The sequence below is a fragment of the Chlorocebus sabaeus genome, chromosome 14 (genome assembly GCF_047675955.1).
Source record: "Chlorocebus sabaeus isolate Y175 chromosome 14, mChlSab1.0.hap1, whole genome shotgun sequence".
Classification (NCBI taxonomy): Eukaryota; Metazoa; Chordata; class Mammalia; order Primates; family Cercopithecidae; genus Chlorocebus; species Chlorocebus sabaeus.
In genome coordinates, this window is record NC_132917.1 from 42579371 (window position 1) to 42598098 (window position 18728).

General features: G+C 45.3%; 1 non-coding gene across 1 annotated transcript; it reads left to right on the forward strand.

The window, feature by feature from the left end:
- Positions 1 to 18058: 18058 nt before the first annotated feature.
- On the forward strand, positions 18059 to 18151 carry TRNAI-UAU (transfer RNA isoleucine (anticodon UAU)). The gene is given in 2 exon segments: positions 18059 to 18096; positions 18116 to 18151. It is a non-coding gene; the product is annotated as a tRNA-Ile (tRNA).
- The last annotated feature ends 577 nt before the right edge of the window (positions 18152 to 18728 follow it).

Consider the following 18728-nt stretch of genomic DNA (forward strand, 5'->3'; position numbering starts at 1 on the left):
CCTCGGGAATCTGGAGGTGTTAATGATGTCCCTGTATGAGAGACTCTAACAGTTATCCTGGGTGTGAGCGGCTAGGGCGCTGGGCGTGGACGTGCAGGTGTGAGGAAAGAGAAACCTGCGCAGGTGTGGAGGATGGAGAAGCCTGCCTTTCTGCAGGACTCAGAATTCTTAGGAAGATTGGAGGAAGTAGAGTGGGAGCTGGGAGGTAGGGGAGGAGGAAAATGGCTCAGGCCCCTGACACCAGAATCCAGACTATAGAGTTTAAGAAACGAAACGCCTCCAAATCCTGCCCTCACAGCCCGCCTGCCGTGGGCTGGCTTTCTCAGCATCCCAGACATAAAGACTCCTCTGGTGCAACTCAAAATCAAAACCCAGACAGATAGGAAGCCGAATTTCCCCCTGAGACCTTCCCATTTCCTCTCTGCCGCTCTTTTTTTGTTTTTTCTTTCATTTTTCTCTCTCCTTTTTTTAAGTTATTTATCTAGCACAGTTTTAGCTGAGCACTTCCTTCTAGAATATCGTTTTGCACCCAAATAACTCACACCACCTTCTTCATTTTTCTCACCTATAAGTAATTAGAGGAGACGTAAACAATGACACATGAAGCACTGAGGATCTGAGATGTGTTAAGTTTGCTTTGAGTGTTAGTTAAATGGAGGGATGGGTGAGTGGGTGGATGAAGGCATCAACGAATTCACACAAAAAGGAGAAAAATTGATTTCAGCCCAACAGATGTTCTGTTACCATAGTGCAAAGGAAAGAATGATAGGTACTCTGTATTTTAACTGATGTGATCAAATAATGTGAATAATTAATGCCACAAGTAGAATTTTGGGGGTCTGAAATATCCCGAGTAACCCTCTACACAAGCTAAATGACTGCTATGTTATCACTATCAAATATGCCCTCTGATTTATGCTGTGTAGTGCAAATACCATGGCCGGTCTACTGAATTGGCAGGCCTCCTGGCTCAGGCACCATTGGACTCCAATGTTCAGAAAACGGACAGTTGCCATGTTGTGAGTGTTCTGGCATTGTTGAGTTGGAACCATCTGGAATCCTTCTGAATACTGACTGTTGGACCCCTTGTAGTTTCTGGAATTTACCTGCCTCTAGGATCCACCTCTCTCCTCTGCACACAGGAGCTCATCTGCACTAAAGGATCAGAAGCAAATAGAATCTACCCTGGGATCCAAGCTCAAAGGATCTGGCCTGCTTGCTGGTGTCTTGCCCTGGCCTCCCCTGGGTGGTGTTTGCCTGCCCAGGTCACTGAGACCAGCAGATCCTTCCAGGCTTTGCTGAACCTGGCTGTTAATAACGACCTGACCCTTCAATTCTTCCATACACTGAACTAGTTGCTCCAGTGAATCCCTTTCCTGCCCCACCTTGTTTTGTTTCTGCCTTTGTCTTTCCCACTTTCTCACCCTTTCATAGAATTCAGCAACTATTTTAAAACAAATAGGTTTATATGAACAAAAGGGCTAGATCATGAACTGCACTGGTTATTTGGAAATCTAGGTTCTGGTCCTGCTACCCCTTTAACTTGAGTTATTTACAAGTCTGTTTAAAAGTTTCTAGACTGGTTTGTTTTTTGTTTGGCTATTGTTTTGTTTTTCATTTCTTTTTTTTTTTTTTCAGACCGAGTCTCGCTCTGTGGTCCAGGCTGGAGTGCAGTGGTGCGAACTCGGCTCACTGCAAGCTCCGCCTCCCAGGTTCAGGCCATTCTCCTGTCTCAACCTCCTGAGTAGCTGGGACTACAGGTACCCACCACCACACCCGGCTAATTTTTGTATTTTTAGTAGAGATGGGGTTTCACTGTGTTAGCCAGGATGGTCTCGATCTCCTGACCTCGTGATCCACCCGCCTTGGCCTCCCACAAAGTGCTGGGATTACAGGCGTAAGCCACCGTGCCTGGCTTTTGTTTTTCATTTCTAATTGTATTGCATTGTGGTAAGAGAAGATAGTCTGTGTTGAATTATTTTTGGGTGGGGAGTTGTGTTAAGATTTCCTTTGCAGCTTAGCTTATGGTCAATTTTTGTGAATGTGTATACTCTGCTTAGAATGTAGTTCTGAATATTCCTATTAGGTCAATCTATTGTGTTGATCTTTATTTTTTATTTACTCAAATTTACTGATCTTTATTTACTCAAATAGTCTTGATCTTTATTTTTTAAAGTGCTTAATATTTTAGTTTCCAAGAGAGATATGTTAAAGTGTAACGCTGTGATTTTTTTGGGTTAATTTCTCCTTTTTTTTTTTTGAGACAGGGTCTCACTCTGTGCCTAGGCTGGAGTGCAGTGGTGCGATCTTAGCCTCAACCTCTCTGGGCTCATGTGATCCTCCTGCCTGTCCTCACTGTAGCTGGGACTACAGGCTCACATCACCACACCTGGCTACTTTTTTTTTTTTTTTTTTTTTTTGGTAGAGATGGGGTTTCACCGTGTTGCCCAGGCTGGTCTCAGACTCCTGGGCTCAAGCAATCCTCCCTGTAATCACAAAGTGCTGGGATCACAGTTGCGAGCCACTGTGCCTAGCCTCTCCTTATTCTTTAACAGCTTTTGCTTTACATATTCTGAATGTATGTCATTAGATGAAAACATGCTCACGAGTATTTTATCTTCTTGTAGTGTTTCTTTTACCTCTAAGAAATATTTCCTCTTAGTTTCTTTTCACCTTGACTTCAACTTTGATATTAACATTCCTATACCCACTTTGTGTTAGTATTTTCCAGATATAGTAAAGTTGATCAAAAAGATGACACAATAACTCCTTCCCTTTCTGAATCCATACCCCTTGCCATGTGACTTTGCCACTGTTCTAATAAGATGTGAATTCCACTTCCTCATATGTTGAATCATGGTTGGCACTGTGACTTGTGAATACAGAAGGCAGCAGAACTAATGCTATGGGACATCTGAGTCTAGTCCTCACCAGGTCTCCCAGCTGCCGATCTCATCACCTGGAACGCTGCTCCCACCATGTGCAGAAGCCTGGGTTAGTGTCCTGGAGGATGAGAGACCATGTGGAGGGCAAGGTTGACCAACAGCCTGCACCAGCCGTGTAAGACCATCTGAGATGGCTATAGCTGCATGAGTGACCCCAGGGGAGACATGCAGAGACGTGTCCAGCTGTCTTACTTGTTACTTTAAGCCATTCAGTTTTTTCTAAGATAAAAAAGTTAGTTTATCTAGGCAGAAATAATATGTAAATAATTATACAAGTAGATGTGGATTTGACCAAAAGCTTGAAGCTGATGTGCAATGAGCTAAAATTTGGAAAATGCTTAATGAGAGAATGGCCTAAAGAGCTATTCGGTACTCTGAATTCCCCAAAGGCAAGGACCGATATTTACCCACCTCTGATATCTCCCCTGGAACCTTACACAGTACATGGAACACAGTGGACTCTCTACAAATACCAAATTGGGAATTAACTCTTACTATAAACACTGGGCGTCAGCCCTGGTTCTTCCGGGCTCCAGAACTAACATATGAGTAGATTTCTCCGGGTAGATAGGAGTGAAGTAAACCCCAAAGAATCAGGAACTAGAGCTAAGTAAAGAATAAACCCCGAGAAGCTTTGAGTAAAAAAGGATACTATTTGCACATTGCTTATTGGAAAACAAGTAGAAAGTCCAAAAACAAAATAAAAACTTACAGCAAGAAGAAAAAAACAAAGCCCCACAAACTCTACAGCTTAAGTTAGCCTAACCACAGCTGAGATACTGCTTCTGAAAGAACTAAATGACAAGTTGAGAGACAGGCCCCGTTGTCAGGTCAGATGTTCTTGAGAAGAAACTAAATTCAAAACTAGACAAAACTCTCTCACTACTAAAAACGTATATAGACAGGGAAGCATTTTTTCAAGTTATACTAATAAGTTGACTTGGATGCTTTAGTACCTTTCATGAAGAATTCTGAAAATTGTGTAGCATATTTGAGGAACTCCACAACTACTCAGAATAAAAAGAAAAGCAACTTTTTAAAATTTAGCAGTATCTCAAAAATGAAAAACCTAGTTACATGTTCTCGTAAAGAAGTTTCACTATTAATATAAAATGCTCCAAAAGTTTAGTTCATAAGACATATTCAAAATATATACCCAACAATCTAAATGTAGACACTAGAGCAGCAATATAATTTTGGTTCTCCAAAGATTACCAAGCATGAAGTAGCAATCTCCTTGGGGTGTTGCCAAACCAGGTGTCTCTACATCCCATAAGATCTTAACACCAACATGCCAAGTATCAGGATCTCTGCCTTCAAGATGAGAGTCGTCCTCACTTTCCTCTTCGGGGCCTGCCCACCAGATTTTCATCATGATGCCAGCTCACTGCCATTTTCCACATGCCAGAATAGGGTTTCTCTTTCAGGTGTGGGATTTTCAGAGGATCCATCAATTCAGCAAAGTTACGTCGTATGCTGCTCTGCTCTTTATGTCCACTTCATCTTGTCCATCACAGGATGACCCCACGCCACCAATGGGGAAATCTGCAGCCAAACACACTGGCACAGCATCCTCATTAGCCTTCTCTTTGGCAGCAAGTCCTTCCAAAGCCTAGATTATTTCTATCTGCAGGTAGTCATTGACCCTGAGGAAGGTCTGACAAGCAGCAGCTATTTCAGCCTCAGTGTATTTTATTTTAGTTTTTGAGACAGAGTCTCACTTTGTTGCCCAGGCTGGAGTGCAGTGGCACGATCGTGGCTCACTGCAGCCTCTGCCTCCTGGGTTCAAGTGATCCTCCTGCCTCAGCCTCCCGAGTAGCTGGGACTGCAGGTGCATGCCATCACGCTAATTTCTAATTTTTGTATTTTTTTTTTTTTTTTAGTGGAGACAGGGTTTCACCATGTTGGCCAGGCTGGTGTGGAACTCCTGGCCTCAAGTGATCTGCCCGCCTCAGCCTCCCAAAGTGCTGGGATTACAGGGCATGAGTTACTGCACCCGACCCTCGGTGTATTTTATATTAGACCCTTTCACTGGCCATGGTACCATAAATAACCTAGTGTTCAGGTACTTGTAGGTGCAGCCTGGATTACCAATGAGGATGGCAGATACTGGAGTGAGCAAATCTATGCCTCGGATCCTAACCAGGTCCCAAAATAAGCAGCCATGCTTGTGCAGGGTGAGAAAAGCTTCTTGAACCTCTTTTTTTTTTTTTTTTTTTTTGAGACAGAGTCTCGCTCTGTCACCCAGGCTGGAGTGCAGTGGCACGATCTCAGCTCACTGCAAGCTCTGCCTCCCGGGTTCATGCCATTCTCCAGCCTCAGCCTCCTGAGTAGCTGGGACTACAGGCGCCCGCCACCACGCCCGGCTATTTTTTGGAAAAATATTTTTAGTAGAGATGGGGTTTCACTGTGTTAGCCAGGATGGTCTTGATCTCCTGACCTCGTGATCCGCCCGCCTTGGCCTCCCAAAGTGCCGGGATTACAGGAGTGAGCCACCGTGGCCGGCCTCTTGAGCGTCTTTATGGAGCTCCCCAGATACACTGCCGCTTCTTGGAGAATTAGTTTAGGATATTTTTCTTTTGTTTTGAGACGGAGTCTTGCTCCGTCGCCCCGGCTGGAGTGCAGTGGTGCTATCTCGGCTCATTGCAACCTCCGCCTTCCAGGTTAAAGCAATTCTCCTGCCTCAGCCTCCCAAGTAGCTGGGATTACAGGTGCCTACCACTACACCTGGCTAATTTTTGCATTTTTAGTACAGATGGGGTTTCACCATGTTGGCCAAGCTGATCTCGAACACCTGACCTCAGGTGATCCACCTGCTTCGGCCTCCCAAAGTGCTGGGATTACAGGCGTGAGCCACCGCGCCCAGCCGAGTTTAGGATATTTCATCTGCCACTGCTGATAGAATTCATCGTCTTTGGGGGTCAGATAAGGAGGACAAGTGTCTTCAAATGCTTCAAAATGCCTCAGTTTCTTAGCTTTGCACTCTTGTTCCTCGGCAGTCAGGTTCATGCTGGCAGTTCATGCGGCCACTAAAGCCACCTTCCTAAGTCATTAAGGTTTTGTTTTTTGAGACAGACTCACTCTGTCACCCAGGCTGAAGTGCAGTGGGCATGATCTTGGCTCACTGCAACCTCCACCTCCCGTGTTCAAGTGATTCTCCTGCCTCAGCCTCCCGAGTAACTGGGATTACAGGCGCATGACACCACGCCTGGCTAATTTTGTATTTTTAGTAGAGACAGGATGTCACCATGTTGGCCAGGCTGGTCTTGAACGCCTGACCTCAAATGATCCACCTGCCTTGGCCTCCCAAAGTGCTGGGATTATAGGCGTGAGCCACTTTGGCTGGCCCTAAGTCATTAAGTTTTGAGGGTGATTTGCTACACTGCAATAGATAACTGAGACAACAGGTGTATAGTTTCCCTGCATCATTTTGTTTTAGATATACCTTTCATGAAGGGCACCTACCTGGAGTTTAGAAAAATCTAATCTGTATGTTACATGTTTAGTAGTCGTTGGATTCAACTCTTTCATATCTATCTAATTATTGCTACATTTGTACTTATTCTTGGCATCTTCTTTTGGGTTTTCTAATTACCATGCTGTGTTAGTTTCCTGTAGCTGCTATAATAAATTACCACAGGCCCAGCACAGTGGCTCGAACCTATAATCCCAGCACTTCGGGAGGCCAGGTAGGAAGGATGGCTTGAGGCCTGGAGTTTGAGACCAGCCTGGGCTATATAGCCAGATGCTGTCTCTACAAAAAAATAAAATAAAATAAAATAAATTGAAAAAATCACAAACTTAGTGCCTTAAAACAACACAAATGTATTGTCTTATAGTTTTGAAGGTCAGAAGTCTGAATGGGTCTTATGGGCTAAATCAAGGTGTTGTCGGAGCTGCATTATTTCTGAGAACTCTAAAAGAAAATCTGTTCTCTTGCCTTTTCCACCTTCTAGAAGCCACCTGCATTTCTTGGCTCACAGGGTGCCTTCCTTCTTCATTAAGACACATCATTTCATCCTCTGTTTTTGTTGTCACATTTCCTCTGTAACTAATCCTTGTGATTACATTGGGCCCACCCAGATAATCCAGGATAATCTTTTCATCGAACTACTTAATCACATCTGCAACATCCCCTTTTGTTTTGTAAGGTGACATACTCACAGATTCCAGGAATTAGGACAGGAGATTTTTGGAAAGAACCAAGAAGGATTATTTAATCTACCACACATCCCTTTTCCTGGTTTCTTTTTTTATCCTCTTTTTTGCTTTCCTAATCTATCAAGATGCTCTTGGCTGCAAAGTAGCAGAGGCCTTTGTTAAACAGTGCTGTAATCAACAGAAAGACAGAAGGCTTACACAACTGGACACCCAGAGGAGAGTGAGTCTGTGACTCAGCAGCGCCATCATGGACCCTGGTTCTTTCCATCCCTCCCATCTGCTACCCATAGCGTCAGCTTCATCCCGAGACTGGTTCCTTGAGTGGCCAAGGGATGAGGCTGGAAGTGTCCTTATTCACACCCACTGAGGGATAGAGTTGAGTACCTATCACTTTCCATTTGGACCAGGTTTCACAAGCTTGGCACTATTATTATTATTATTAGTAGTAGTAGTAGTAGCAATAGTAGTAGTAGTAGGGATGGGGGTCTCACTCTGGAGCTGTCTCACTCTGTTGCTCCAGGCTGGAGTGCAGTGGTGTGATGACAGCTCACTGCAACCTTGAACTCCTGAGCTCAGGCGATCCTCCTGCCTCAGCCTCCCAAGCAGCTGGGACTACAGGTGCACACCACCACACTGGACTCATTTTTTTTTTTTTTTTTTTTTTTGAGACGGAGTCTGGCTCTGCCGCCCAGGCTGCAGTGCAGTGGTGCGATCTCAGCTCACTGCAAGCTCCGCCTCCCGGGTTCACGCCATTCTCCTGCCTCAGCCTTCCGAGTAGCTGGGACTACAGGCGCCCGCCACCTCGCCCGGCTAGTTTTTTTTTTTTGTATTTTTTAGTAGAGACGAGGTTTCACCAGGTTAGCCAGGATGGTCTCGATCTCCTGACCTTGTGATCCGCCCGTCTCGGCCTCCCAAAGTGCTGGGATTACAGGCTTGAGCCACCGCGCCCGGCCTGGACTCATTTTTAAATTTTTTGTAGAGATAGGGCCATATGCTGCCCAAGCAGGTCTCAAAATCCTAGGCTCAAGTGATCTTCCTACCTTGGCCTCTCAGAGTGTTGGGATTACAGGCGTGAGCCACTGAGCCCTGCCTTCCTTAGCAGTTTCCAAATCCACCCTGCAGTTTTCCCAATACCTGCAGAACCAGCTTTAAAGTGACCACAGCAGAGATGCCAGTGCAGATGCTGGAGCCCTTCCTCAGAAGTCTGAGTTTCAGTTATGCAGAGGGCTCTTCCTCCAACTTCTAAGCTTTAGTGGTTCAACTTCTTCCTTTGTTCTCTCAGCCCAACAGTGGGTAGCTGCTTCTTGCAGTTGCTCACTTACGTGATACGGCAGATTTGTTTTTTTGACTTTTCAGTTATCTAGTTAATAACCGTAAACCTAGTTAACAGTTCTCTGTATTACATTGTCTCTGTTAAATAATTGGTATAGTTTCTGTCCCCTCACTGATATATCTTTATAATCTTAATTCTCTATCATAATACATTTGTTCATGGTTGTGATTTGCATCTCTGGGAGGGTTAGGTTCTAAGATCAGGGTATCAAATAAGAAAACTTGTTGGTCCTCCAATACGCTACCTCCTTAATGTAATCGAAATTGGCTGTTGGCCCTGGGATGGAGCCAGCTACCCTAGCTAAGACCCTGCTAGGTAGCACTGGGCAGAATTTGGCAGCTGAGGAGAAGGCCTCTCATCTGGGTGTGGTCAGTGTCAGTTCCTCAGGGCTCTCTGCAAACAGAACTGGAGGTTTATGCTCCCTTTTACCCTACAGAGAGAAGGTCCCTCTGGGAGAAATTCATAGACCAGCTCTGTGCTGAGATTTCAGTTTAGCTTATAGATCTGCTACATTTCCATCTTCCCCTGCTCCAGGGCTAGTTGGACCACCCCTCCCTCCCTGTCTTCCCTCCCTCCTTCCCCATGAAGACATTTTTCAGCTCCCTCGTCTTCTTTCTCCTTTTTGCCAGGGGCCATTGAATGCTACCTCATTTCAAATCACTGTGTTACTGCCCTCCTCCCAGCCCCCATATCCTCTGGCATGTGCCTCATTCTTCCTGGCATGGATCCCGCATGTCTTAGATGGGAGAAGGCATGCATGGATTCTTACCAGTCCCAGGGACTGTGAGCAGTGGCCAAGCTTGGCATTTCTTGTAGCCCACATGTCATGGAGGAACTCATACTTGCTACCTACAGATAAAGAAACAGAAAATCAATGACTTACCAAAGGCCTTTAGCCACTCCTACTACCTAATTTTAAAAAAAGACCAAAACTCAAAAACAAAAAAGAAGACAAACAAAAAACAACAAAACTATGGGCAAAAGGTTTGAACAACCATTTTATAAAGATACACAGATGACCAATAAGCACACACAAAACATTGCTCAACATCATTAGTTTGGCAATTAATGACATGCTCAAATTAAATATACAATGCAAATTAACATGCAAATTAAATACACAAGGAGATACTATTACACACCCCGTAGAATGGCTAAAATTAAAGACTGACAATATGAAGCATTGGTGAGGATGTAAAGCAATTGGAATACTCAACATTACTGGTGGGAATATAAAGTGGCACAACTAATTTGGAAAAACAGTTCCATAGTTTCTTATAAAACTAAACATAGGGGCCGGGTTTTGGGGCTCCTGTCTGTAATCCCGGTGTTTTGGGAGGCTGAGGTGGGAAGATCCCTTGAGGTCAGTAGTTCATGACAAGCCTGGGAAACAGGCAAGACCTCATTTCTAATTAAAAAAAAAAAAAAAAATTAGCTGACAGTGGTGGCGTGTGCCTATAGTCCCATCTACTGGGGAGGCTGAGACAGGAGGATTGCATGAGCCCAGGAGCCTGAGGTTGCAGTGAGCTATGATCGCATCATTGCACTCCAATCTGGGCAACAGAGATAGACCCTGTGTCAAAAACATAGCCCCAAACAACCACCAAACATAGGACCTTTATCAAAATTAAAAACGTTTGTGCATCAAAGGACACCATCAAGAGAGTGAAAAGGCAAGCTACAAAATGGGAGAAAATATTTGCAAACCATGTATCTGATAACGGGTTAATATCCAGAATATAAAACAACTCCCCAAACTCAACAACAAAAAAACAAGCAACAGGATTTTAAAAATAGGCAAAGGACTTGATAGACATTCCTCCAAAGGAGATATGTAAATGGCTGATAAACCCATAAAAAGATGCTCACATCACTCATGATTAGGGAAGCGCAAATCAAAACTACAGTGACAGAGTGCTTCATTTCATTAGGATGGCTATTATAAAAACAGCAGCAACAACAACAAACCAAAACATAAAATGGCAAGTGGTGGTGAAGATGTGGAACTCTTGTGTATTGCTAGTGAGAATGTAAAAATGGCGCAGCTGCTGTGGAAAACAGTATGGTGGCTTATCAAAAAATTGAACATAGAATTAACTATATCTTCCAGGAATTCCACTTTTAGATATATACCCAAGAGAACTGAAAGCAGGGACTCAAACAGATATTTGTACACTGATGTTAGTAGCAACATTATTCACAATAACTAAAAGATGAAAACAACCCAGCGTCTATTGACACATGAATGTATAAACCAAACGTAGTATCGCATATAATGAAATATTATTCAGCTTTAAGAAGAAATGTTTTGATAGATGTTACAACATAAATAAACCTTAAAAATATTACGCTAAGTGAAATAAACCATACACAAAAGGACAAATATTGTAGGATTCCACTTTTATGAATATTTAGAGTAGTCAAATTTGTAGAACTAGAAGGTAAAATAGTGGTCATTGGGCTCGAGGGAGGAGGGAATGGAGAGTTACTGTTCAACCGGTATGGGATTTCGGTTGAGATGAGAAAAAAGTTGCGGGATCAATCGTAGAGATGGTTGTACAACAATGTAAATGTATTTAATGCCACTGAATCACACACTTAAAAAGGGTTAAAATGGTAAATTTTATGTTCTGTATATTTTACCACACACACACACACAAAAAGCCAGGTGCAGTGGCTTACGCCTGTAATCCCAGCACTTTAGGAGGCTGAAGCGGGTGAATCATCACTTGAGGTCAGGAGATATATAAAAATTAGCGGGGCGTGGTAATGTACTAAGTGCCACTGGATTGTACAATGTAAAAATAGTTAAAATGGTAAATTTTATGTTATGTGTAATTTACCACAATAAAAATGCTAAAAACAAAGAAACTATACATAAACATACATTATGACCCAGCAATTCCATTTCTGTATTTATCCAAGATAAATAAAAATAAAAATACTTGTACACATATGCTCCTAGAAGCTTGTAAAAGTCCCACACAGGAAAGAGCCTAGGATGTCCATCAGTAGGAGAATGGCTCAGTCAACTGTGGTATATATGATCAATGGACAACTATTGAAGTCACTCAACCAGTTGGTTGAGCAGAAACATGGACTTAGGTTGTTTTACTCCAGTTTCTTGTCTTTCCTCTTTCCCACAAGGTGGGCTTTCCTACTCGCCCAAAAATTTTGACCTAAGGAACACGTTGAGTGTTACTGAAACCCCAGAGCTCCCTGGCGGGCTCTGTTGAAACTCTTCCTTTCTCTTCTCACAGGAAAGTCTCCATCATAATCTGTGCTGTGACCTCCAAGACCTCTATCTGGTCCAATAGGTTTGGGTCCATCCCTTGCCAGGATTGAGAGAGGAACCCTCCCCATTCCTCAGCAGCAGGGAATCTAGGCACAGCGGCGCCCAGCATGCCTGGGTCGTGGTTTTCACCTCTCTAGGGGTCAGAGTTCTAACTCGTCTTTCCCATATTTCAAGTTGGAATGCTTTGGCCACCATCACGCAGGCTTCTGTGAGCCTGACAAGAGCTCTGTGCCTCTCTTGAGGGTGACCCCGAGAGGCACAGAGTTGTCAAGGCCAGACATGCTCACTGTTCTCCAGGTGGCAAAATGAGCCATCTACTCCATACCGTTTGAGGGCATGGACTCTTCAGTTGCACAATCTGTATTTGAATCTTAGCTTTACCACTTGTTTTGGTAAATTGCACAGCCTCACTGTGCTGCACGTTCCTCATCGGTGAAAGGAAACGAGAATGCTACTTGCTTCATAGGGTTGCTGTGAAGATGAAATTGCTTCATAGGGTGTCAAGTTCTTGGAGTGGTGCCTAGCATATGATAAGCACTATGTAAGTGTATTATTTTTACCCACCAACCACCATGTTCTCCATGTTCTTTGAAGGCTGTTGTTCTCCAACAAGTGAAAAGAAATAATTAATGCATCCTGTATCAGTCAGGATTCAGACACACCAGTAGTTTGAATAGGGACATTTTAATGTAAAAAATTATTAACTAGTAAAGGAGGATTAATTACTAAGAAGGATAAATGGAACTCTAGTTAATTCAGGAATAACAAAGGGAGCAGCCACTACCTCTAGGGCTGACATAAGGAACCCAAGGAAGCAACAAACTCTCCCTCCCATCCAAGGCTGAGATTCAGAGCTCACAGGTGAGGGTGGCGACGGGGCCTGTGGATGGTGGAGGAGTTTGCTGAGGTGCTGCAGGCTGAGGATGGCAAGCAGGAGACTCTGTTGGGTGTTGGCAAAATCTCACCGGGAAGCCGCCCACTGACAGCTGTGCTGTAGGAGCCAGAAGAAAAGCACTGAGCTAGGAAGAGAAGTACCTTCTAGTGTTCCTCTAGCACTTTCTACTGACAAGACCCAACAGTGGCACCAGCTGACAAGACAAATACTTTCAGGGTCCAGCTCCAGGATCACAAGGCAGGACCAAGAAGGGCGAATTTGGAGCAGAGCAGTATGAATTGGACTGGTACACACGCCATCCATGTTCTTATAGAGACATTTAACAAGGAGTTTTCCCTAATTATGGTTTATATATTTATAGTAATACAAAAGGGAGCTAGGATTAGGGTGACCATATGTTCCAGATTGTCTGGGACAGCACAATTCATGCTTGTTGGTCCAGTATTATTAATAGTGCTCCTTTTGACTCTCAGAAATGTCCCCGTTTGGAGGATAAATTATGTGGTCACATTATCTACAGATGCATCAGCTTCCATCAAACTAACCTTCCCACTGCTAGTAGCTAAAATTCTGTAAATAACCCACCCTACCCCCAATCTGTCTGAATGTAGCAATAAGCCACAAGGCAGCAGTCTAAGGGGCCAAAATTTCATGGAGAAGAGAAGTGCATTCAGGTGAGCTCAGCACCCTGAGCTGCTGTCCTCTTTGAAGTGTTTGTCAGTGACAGAAACTATGAGGCTGAAAAGGTGGGCAGAAAGCAATGGCTCTCCAGAGGAAAATATGATTGAAAATACATTGAGTCATAGAGAGAATTTTTTTTTTTTTTTTTTTTTTTTTGAGATGGAGTCTCGTTCTGTCTCCCAGGCTGGAGTGCAGTGGCGCGATCTTGGCTCACTGCAACCTCCACCTCCCAGGTTCACACCATTCTCCCGCCTCAGCCTCCCAAGTAGCTGGGATTATAGGCACCCACCACCATGTCCGGCTAATTTTTTGTATTTTTAGTAGAGACGGGGTTTCACCATGTTAGGCAGGATGGTCTCGATCTCCTGACCTCGGGATCTGCCTGCCTCGGCCTCCCAAACTGCTGAAATTATGGGCGTGAGCCACCGCGCCTGGCTAGGAGCGATCTTAATGAGTATAAAATGTAATTCTAAGTGATATGAAAGGACTGTGTCATAGTTAAAACGGTAGGTTTTGTTTTCTTAATGGTACATAAAATAATAGCACATTTTACAATTTAGGGTGTTTTAGATTTGATGAAATACAGTATATTTGTTCACAAGTATGGGTGTATCTGTAAGAGAGAATCCTATAGAAACTGCTGGGTCAAAGGATACATCCATTTAAAACACTGACAGATTCTGATGAACTATCTTAAAAACAAAACCAGCTATAGAGTATCCATTTCCCCACACTCTCATCAACACTGGACATTACCAATCTTTAAAATTTTTCTCATCTGACAGGCTGTCACCACTTCTTCATTTTGGTGTCAATCCGGGTAATTTGATGGGATTCCTCAAATTATCATATGTTCCACTCTATGTGTGTAATTGGTTCAAATCTGCATCATACTTCCCTAGAGTGTGGGCCTTGAGACCTACACCTCTTTCTCCTCCTAAGGGAAAATAAGGGGTCATTTTCCCACGGGGTGCTGTTGAGCATCATGGACTATCAGGACAGGACGGGATATCAGACACTGACAAATGGAGGGGGTTCTGAAAGGCATTCAGGAAGGTCCACAGTGTTGCACGTGGCAGTGGTGTCTTTTACTTTTCCATTTGGAAAAATAACAATTAAAATAATCCTCTAAGATCCCCTGCTACCCATTAAAATGGAATCACTTTGGAAGCCTCCGAATGCGTGCTCACCAGTACATGAAGCATTCATTCCTTGAACACCAGATATGCGTTCATACGACAGCTGCTTGGGTGGCTTCTCATGTGGGCTTTGACTACTCTACAGCAATATTTTTAAAAGTCATATGCTGCTTAATATATATCCATAATGAAATGCTGGCTAAAAATAGAAAATATAAAATGTTTCCTGGAATAAAGTAAATGAGGACCATCAAATGAGAATTCTATAATTTTGAAACAAGACGATTTTCATTCACTAGACCTACACATTGCATTCAGCTCATCAAACTGTTTGTATGGCTCCTCACAGTGTCTCCTGTATATCTGAAACCAAAGTCATAAAGAGAAAATATAGTGACCATTAGATCTGATTTGGCCTCTCATTATTAGAAATAAAGACCAGCCATACCCACATCATGCTATTTGCAGAATGTCACTTGCATACAGCAGTCTGAACCCTTCTGTTTTATCTCATCATTTAGACACAAAAAATGAAATAAAAATAAACCAGTTTTTTAAAAAAATGCAAAAGGCATACATTCCAAACATTCATTTAGGAAAGCAGTTTTTGTCTATTTTTGATGCTACAATGAGTCATTAAGTTTCATACATTTTAATATACATTTGTCCCAATACCAGATATATGTTATTTTAAAAGATATTTGTTAACAAAGCATGCTTTCCCCTTACATAATTACTTTAAACATTCTGCATTACTTGGAAAATGTGAAAAGGTTGAAACTCGTCTGTTAATAATATAGATATTACTGCTGTATTTATTTATTTACTGAGACAGGGTCTCTCTATGTCGACCAGGCTGAAGTGCAGTGGTGTGATCTCAGCTTACTGCAACCCACAGGAAGTTTCGCCTTGTTGGCCAGGCTGGTCTCAAATTCCTGGCCTCAAGTGATTCACCTGCTTCGGCCTCCCAAAGGGCTGGGATCACAGGCGTGAGCCAAAGCGCCCAGCCGATATTACTGTTTTAAAGTTACACATAGATCTAAAATAAGTTTTATTTAACAATCCCTTCTCTATTACACATCATACACAAATCATTGCATGATAAAATAATTTCTAGGTGTTGGCAAGAGTATACATGGTAAAAGGGGTCCTCTACCAGTCAAGCCAGGCAGGAGAGCTCTTATCTAGTCTAGATTCTTCAATTTATAGATGAGCAAATTGAGGCCCGGAGAGAGTAAGAGACTTATTACAGTCTCTTACAAACTTAAGAGGACCACAGCGAAGACTCCTAGTTCATTGCTCTTTAGAGGCAGTCTGGGTCAGGTTAAGTGCCTTTCAGGTCCCAGGAGACTTTTCCTTGCTGGAAAAGATTTCCAGCAGCGGAGTTTCTGACCCCGCCCCCTTCACCAGGTGCAGCCTTACCCGCACTAGGCTCCTCATTAGAAAACCAATATTCTTGGGGGCTAAGCAATTTAGGTTCCCTTTATGAGGTGCTGCTTTCCCCTTACATACTGTTGGGGAATCAGTATCTGCGGAACCAGTAAAGGAGTAGATACATGAATGGGGCTAGTGGGAAGGGACGCTGGACCACCGAGAGTCAACTCTGCTGCTCGTGGTTCACCAGGTGGGCTCTGCCTGTGAGACTCCGGAGGAAGGGCAGATTGTGCAAACGCTACGGATTTGAGAAGACGCTGTGTATGGGTCCACAATTTACTTGTTTACCAAGAATTAACCCTTTTTAATTTAGAGGGGAAAAAATCATCCCCACCCTGCACAAACCATGCATTTACCTTTTCATCCTGTTCCAGCTGCCAGGAAGAACTTATTTAACAGATCACTCTCTGTGGCCTTGATTTACCCTGGCCTCACCCACAAAAGCTCCAAGGAGCCCAATCCTGGCATGCTGTAAAGAGGCCTGCCTCCCACCACCTGCCTGGTGCGGGATGGGATCTTGCGGAGTTGACCATCCCTGTTCTGAGTTCCTGAGTCTCCATGCGTGTCTCTCAGCTTACAACACCATCTGGAAACAGCCTCCCCTGGCTTTTTTCTAGGGAGACCTTCCTAAAAACTCCTTCGGGAGGCCCCCTGCCTTACACAGAATCTTTTGCTACCTCCTCCCCGTCTACCTAATCACTTTAACTCTTCTGCTTGAATTTCAAGGCCTTCTACAGTCCAGTACCATCCCACTGCTTGACATTTGTCGCCCTAACACAACTGTTACTGTGGCCAAGTCACCCTCAAGGTGACTACACAAATGACCTTCATTCTGTCCATCGCTTGCTCATGCAGTTTCCCCCATTACTGCAATAATCATTCTGTTGTTTGCTCGGCGCTCTCCTAGGAGAGCGGAAGTCACCAAACAGGTGATCAACATGCCAACAGGTGCTCAGAGACCATCAAGATGAGTGAGACAAGCCTGAAGGAAGAGACGGGGTGGTGGGCACTCGGGAGGCTGCTGGCACTCGGGAGGTGCCTGCTACCTTCCCCAGAGGACCAGGTTCCTGGCAGGCTTATCAATTAGGTACAACAGGCACAGTGCCTAGACCAGAAAAAAACATTTAAATGTTAATTTCTTTTGAAATGAGAAGAAAACAAATATAGTAATAACAAATGAAAAAATAGTAATAATATAGCAATAAATTCAGTTTGAATTACATTCATTTTTATATCATCACAGTGGTAAAATGTAATTTTTCAAAACTTTTTTTTTAAATGGAGGACAGGAGCCTACGAAGACAAAAGTGCCTACGGCCCAGAACAGTCACAACTCAGCCTTGGGTGAAATGGTTAGATTTTGTTTTTAAATGGTATCTAGATATTTGTATGAGATCTCCTGACTTTAAATACTGGAAATTAGTTTTAACATCATTTTGTGGCCCAACAAAACACGCAGGGTTTGGGCTGCAACTTCTCCAAAGCCCGAGCTATGTCCGCGTCCTCCGCTTGGGGTGGCCTGGCCAGGTTTCGGGTCCCCGACTCCTGCCTGGAGGGCCCAAGAGCCGCGGGAACCTGGCGAGTCAGACCAGGCGCCAAGCCACAGCCGCGCGCCGTCCCCGGCCCCTGGCCTCGCCCAGCCGGGGCGCCCCCGACAGCCGCCACTGGGGGGCTCCGGACGCGCTCCTTCCGGGGGCCCCGCGGGGAGTCGGGTCGGGCCTCCCCGGGGCGCGGGAGCAAGGCCGCCCGGCTCATCCCCATCCCCAGCCCCACCCCCGGCCCGCGTCACCACCGCGGCGAGGACCGCCTGCCGCTCCCCGGGCCTGGGCCCTGCCCCTCGCGGGCCGGCTCCGGGACGCGAAGCCCATAGAGGGGGTTTTCCGGTCGCAGGCGCTAGGGCCGCTCCTCCTACGGCGAGGCCCGGGGCTGCGCGCTGCGCTCTTTGCAGGGCCCCCGTGGCCCTCCCGTCACGGCCAGGCTAGGCGGCCCCTCCATTCCCGAGGGCGACACTCGCAGGCTTCCCCTGCTTGCTCCGCCTGGGGACAGCCGGGAGCTCGGCGCGAAGTCGCAGAAGGTTCGGGCCTGGGCTCGCGCCGCGAATGCGCATGCTCCGCCGGGGCCCGCCGCGGGCGCCAGTGCGCCCTGATAGAGCCATCGCTAGGCCCGCTCAGCGGAGCTCCAGTGGCGCAATCGGTTAGCGCGCGGTACTTATACAGCAGTACATGCAGAGCAATGCCGAGGTTGTGAGTTCGAGCCTCACCTGGAGCACGACCCTTTTGGATGTCTGCAACCCCTTTTGTGTATCTCCTTGCCAGAAGGAAGGAGTTAGTCTTTCTTTAGACTTCTCCCTTCTTGTCTCTAATTGCTGTGTCGCACGTCTCCATTGGCCGCAAGCAGAAAGCAGCTCGCAGTGGACTCTCAATGCCCGTTTTCCGAGCTACTTGTTGCCAACGCGCGACATCCAGCCGCTCGAACCCGGACATCCACCCACTGCGTCCTTCTAGTGCACTTCTTAGGCGGGTCCTGCAACTGCACCTAGTCCGGGACCACGGGAGGGCGGATGGAGGTGGCGAGGCGCTCCATTGTGGCGGGGTCCCTAGTTGGCCGTGGGGATCGAATATTCTGGGCACTTCACTCTACAGTGCGAGCCGGAGCTCCCGGTGCCGAGACGAGGCCCAGGGCCGGGCCCCTGCCTCTCGCCCCCTGGCGGGGCCCAAGCACCGCCGACCACTCCCAGGCGTTAGGGCCCGAGGCCCAGCGCGGGGCGTCCGGGGAGCTGTGGAGAGATCTGGGGCGGCTGTTTTCCGCCCTTGTAACTCGTGATGAGTTCTTCCCCCTCGCTTCT